We start from the raw sequence: 5,079 nt of genomic DNA on the forward strand, positions 1-5,079 counted from the left end.
AGTAGAGTTGGAAGGAGACTATAAGGCCATGGAAACCAACCCCCTGCTCAATGCAGGAATCCAACTCAAAGCACACTCGATGGCTGTCCAGCTGCCTCTTGAATGTCTCCCGTGTTGAACAGCCCACCACCTCCCTAGATAATTAGCTCCATTGTTGTACCGCTCTAACAGTTAGGAAGTTTTCTCTGATGTTCAGCCAAAATCTGGCTTCCTGTAATTTGGGACCATTATTTCATGTCCTGCACTCTGAGATGATCAAGAAATGATCCTAGCCCTCCTCTGTGTGCCAACTTTTCAAGTACTTGTACTATTATATCTCCCTCAGTCCTTTGTTCTCAGGGCTAAACTTCCCAAGTTCTTTCAGTAGACTTTCTTTATAGTAGATCTTGGCTGGCTTAATGATAAAGCTGATGAAACATTGCTCCAGTGTTCTCTTATGAAGTTCTAAAGAAGTTATTGTTAATCAATATAATGGAGATATAATGAATTCCTGGAATATAAGCTTGATTATCATCATAGCCATGGTCTGAAATCTACCATACTTATTCAATTAGAAGTTGTTTGATGTAAATTATTAATGTAGAATCCATTATTCCAATAATCAATTTGGCTCGAAGGTCCTCCAGATTCCATGTGCAAAGCTGTGGTTCCTCAAACCATTAGTTTGATTGAAAAGGGGATTTGCTGGCCAAACAAAGGCTCATGGTTTGGGGTGGTTTCCACCAGTTATTTGTTGATTATCAGGGCCAGGCTGATAATGAGGGAGAAGGAGACTGTTCTGGTCTCAAGGTCACAATGGGGGTGGTAAATTGGTGCCCACCAGACCCCTCACTCGCTTCTTTATTAGCTTGGGGGGACCAAACATCCACCTAGCCACCTTGTGATGCACGGCTCTTTGTCTCTCCTCCTCCTCCTCCTCCTCCTCTCTGCCTTGCCTCACTCTAGAAATTCCTAAATTTAAAATGGCCTTTTGCCAAGTCTTGATTACCATTGCCAAAATGTTTCTGATATATTTGGATGGAGATTAACTCAAGGAATGCTTTATACCCTCATTGCCCAATATTGTGACCATCTTTCAGCATACTGATAGCTTCTATGAAACAAACCAAAGAATAAGTATACGGAGAATGACGGTCCTGCCCATTTGGTAGGGGCAGGTTTGCCTACACCCTATTTCTAGGAAGGCTCGGGAAGGTTCCAGAAATTGTGTAAGAGGTCAGGTGGGTTATCTTGACCAATGGGGTAAGGGTTTTGAGCGGCTATATATAGCCTGCTCCGCTTTAAGAGCGCGCCTTTTTTGCCTTGCGGCACGTTAAGAAAAGGCTCCTTGGGTCTCCTGCTGCTGACCGTCTTTGGTGAATTTTCCTTGTAGAGGTTTCCTGCTTTCTACTGCCGGTACCCTCGTGCCTTGTTTAACTTTGCTTTCTCATCAGCTGAGAGGCGGGTGTGGGGCTTGCCTATTGGCGTTAGTGCCTCGTCTTACCTACTTCCCGGGCGTTCTTTCTGTTTGTTGCAGCCTTCCTCTTTTTCCCGCGCGTCAGCTGGGCAGCGGTGTTTGACCGGCTGCCTTGGCTTGCTGGCTGGCTCTGGCGCTGCGGCACTGAGCCTGCACATGGCTGCTTCCTGGAGTTCTCCCTCATCGCCTTCCTTTTGTTGGGCCCCCTTTTCCCGCGCGTCAGCTGTGCAGCGGTTGCAGTGTTGCTTGCTAGCTCTACTGCTGCTGCGCTGAGCCTACACGTGGCTTTCTATAGGACTTCTCACACTTTGCCTTCTGTTGTTGGCCCCTTTCCGTTTGTCAGCTCTTCCTGGAGCTGGCTGTTTGCAGGTGCGTTCCAGCACCAATCCCACCCCATTTATTTCAGGGGCCTTCCTTGCACCCTATTGGGGCCTTGCTAGAGTGGGTTTTAAGCAAGTGCTTTGCACAAGCAACCCCCCTTTGTGGATGGTAACCTTCATTAACCCCCCCCTCCATTCAGCCTGCTACATAATTCTTCCACCCCTTTTTGGATTGTGGGAAGTTGGGTTGTTTACCCCTCCCCTTAGCCCCCTCCCTTATTCCTTTTGCCTCTTTCATGGGGGAGGTGTGAGTTGCTCACAAGGGTGGGGGGGTGTCTGCTTGTTTTGTCTTATTAATTAATTATATATAATATTATTTTATTATTAAATATATAAATAAATAGATACATACATGAATTAATTTTCAGATATTTCTAGATATATAATATCATTTTATTATTATTAAATAAATAAATACATGAATTCATTTTAATATTTATAGATATGTATTTAGATTCCCCCCGTTCCTTTTGCTTTTTTCGCGTAGGAGGGGTGAGTAGCTTGGAAGGGGGGGTGTCTGCTTGTTTTGATTTCTTAAATTCTTTATTATATATGGAATGATTTTATAATTATTATATGAATAAATACTTTGATAATATATAAATTAATTTTAAAATCTTTATAGATATATGCATAATCATATATAGATATATGAAGCTTATTCTGGCAGGTAGCATTGCGGATGTAGGTTTTAGATTGATATTCGTTGTTGCTTATCCCCATATCATTTATTTTATATACTTAGTTCTGTTTGTATTCCTGCATGCATGTTTTGTATTTTAAAATGATGTTCTCGATCATGTAGCTTCATAATTTGTTGCATTTCTTATGCATGGAGGAAAAGTATAGATGCTTCTACAATAGCGTCTCTAAAGGGCAATAGTTTATTTTAAGGTGAGTATAGAAAAATCCCACATCTCATATTTCTTTTGCGGTTTTTTTTAAAAATATGTGAATAGGTGTGATTCCGAGAAAGGTAATCTATGCTATGTAAGCTTATAGGAAATGCTCTGCAGCCAGGTGAACTCATTGTTGTGGCGTTCTGAGCCAAGCAGAAAGGAAATGCCCTACAGCCAGGTAAACTCATAGTTGTGGCTTTCTGGGAGCCAATATGTTTAAGGTTAATATATATCTTTCCTGTAGTTTTAAATGCTCTGTTTTATCCCTGAAATATCTAAAATGAAACATTATGCTTAATTTGAGATTGACAGTTTATTGGTCCTTGATTAAAGTGCTCCTCTAGCATTAGGTAAGTCTTTATTATGACGCTTTTCCACGGAATTTTAAATCAATTTAACTTTATTCCACAAATATGAATTGTATACTGCTTGTTTTACAAGATACAGGTACCCTCTTCAATCGCATCTATTTCATGGCAGTCTCGTGTACACTGGGTGCTGCTACCAATTTTCTTCAGCGGCCGTTCTTTCTTCAAAGAACAGAGGACTTCCTCCTGTAGCCTGAACTGCAGGTAAGTTTTGATACAGGTTGTAGTTGATAATTTGGTGTCAATTCAGGAGCTTGGGCATGCCAAATAATGGCTGGCTGCCTTTAGGTGCCTGGGGGCTCACTATAGAATTTATTTTCTTGGATTATCTTCCTACAGTGCCAGCGGTACATATGTGGCCTTCTGCCCTTCAGATCTGCATGATACGTTCAGTGCAGCACTTGGCTATGGTTATGGGGTAAATCCCCAGACCCTCAACGCTATTTGAGCTATGCGCTTTGTGCATGCGTTTATTCTGCAAAGTATAATACAATATCTATTCATCACTTGGTATGTCTGGGTTTACGTGCAGTCAGGAACCCATTTTATGTATATCATAAAGGGGTTGGTTACATTTCACTCTAATGCCACCTGATCTTATGAGGCCATTCCCCCCCCCAATGAACGAATGATGTACACCTTGTTGCAGTTTATTATCTACTAAAGAGGGCAGGACGTTACCATTGGGAATATATCTTGCCTCCTTTCTGCCTTTGTCATTAATTTTCTGGCCAAGTGCATTAGGGAACCCATTTCACGAAAACCAAAGGGTGTTAGTCGCATTCCACCCTGAGACCGTCTGGTCCTATGTGGCCATTTGCCCCGGATGTGCTATCGATACTCCTGCCTTCGATGATTCTTAGTTCCCCCCCCCTTACAGGACAGTTGTCCTGGGCGGTGGCCTTAATAATATTTTCAGTGAGCCTTTTGCCCTGGAAAAATTAGCTTTCTGGGCAAGTCATTGTAACATTTGAGCCCTGTGCTTATATTGCCGTGCTGTTTGGTTTTTTTAAGCGCATACGCTTAATATGGACCAGTGGGCTAGTGACTGAGTGGTTAAGCTGAGGGGCTGCCCATCGCCCACTCTGTCTCTGGTTTCCCTCGGATAGAGCTTTTTCTCTGTTAGGCCAGTGGGCCAGTACTATCTTTTCATATTCATTAATGGCTACGTATTGATTTAATTTTGATTATTGCTATGTTGTTCGTATGGCCATTATGTGTAGAGGTTGCATTTCTTTCATACAGGAGCGGCTGCGACAACTGCCCTAGCGGGCATGCATTCTGGAAGTATTCTGATATTTATGCTATATTCAAAAGGGCAAAATTAATTCTGTCATAATTATCACTTGACACTCTCTGCGCTGGCCTTTAATCCAAGGCAAGAGGAATGCAGGATCATTCTGTAGATTTAGGGTCAGAAAGGTCCTTGAGGGTTGGTTGTGTTCCGCTCCCAAGGCCACTGACCGGAGGAGGCTAATCACACCCGATGTCCTCCTTCAGATCCTGCCTTTATTTAGGTCAATGTGCTCATCTCTGTATGAGTCGCACCTGTTCGCCGCAGTAACTCTGACGATGTTCTATGGTGCTTTTCGCCCTAGTGAAGTATTGGCTTCCTCAAAGCGCGATGTGTCCTGTAGTGCTTTATGCTGGCGATTGCACGTTAGGTGCAGATTTAATGAGGTTTTCCTTAAATGTTTTTAAGACTGATCAATGGGGCCGTGGCAGTTCTGTATCTTTATTTAGTTGCCAGGTACCTGAACTATGCCCAGTTTCCGCTATGCGGCAATTTTTTTTGTGTGTGTGTGTGTGTGTGTGTTTCAGGCCAGCGTGCCAGCATTATCTCTTATACATGCAGATAGTTCTGCCCTGACTCAGTTTCAATTTTGGGCCGTTGTTCGGTGGGCCTTGTTGGCCAGTGGTTGCGATGCTGGAGTCTTTGGGCTGCATTCCTTTCACATTGGAGTAGCTACGGCCGC

At 43.1% G+C, this 5,079-nt stretch overlaps 1 long non-coding RNA gene across 2 annotated transcripts; it reads left to right on the forward strand.

The window, feature by feature from the left end:
* The first annotated feature begins 1,302 nt into the window (after window positions 1–1,302).
* On the forward strand, window positions 1,303–3,081 carry LOC133388355 (uncharacterized). 2 transcript variants are annotated; one of them, XR_009763757.1, is made up of 3 exons: window positions 1,303–1,355; window positions 2,279–2,328; window positions 2,642–3,081. It is a non-coding gene; the product is annotated as an uncharacterized LOC133388355 (long non-coding RNA). The 2 variants fall into 2 exon arrangements; XR_009763756.1 differs by having other exon boundaries at window positions 1,317–1,395.
* Window positions 3,082–5,079: the final 1,998 nt, after the last annotated feature.

This window comes from Rhineura floridana, chromosome 7 (genome assembly GCF_030035675.1).
Source record: "Rhineura floridana isolate rRhiFlo1 chromosome 7, rRhiFlo1.hap2, whole genome shotgun sequence".
Classification (NCBI taxonomy): Eukaryota; Metazoa; Chordata; class Lepidosauria; order Squamata; family Rhineuridae; genus Rhineura; species Rhineura floridana.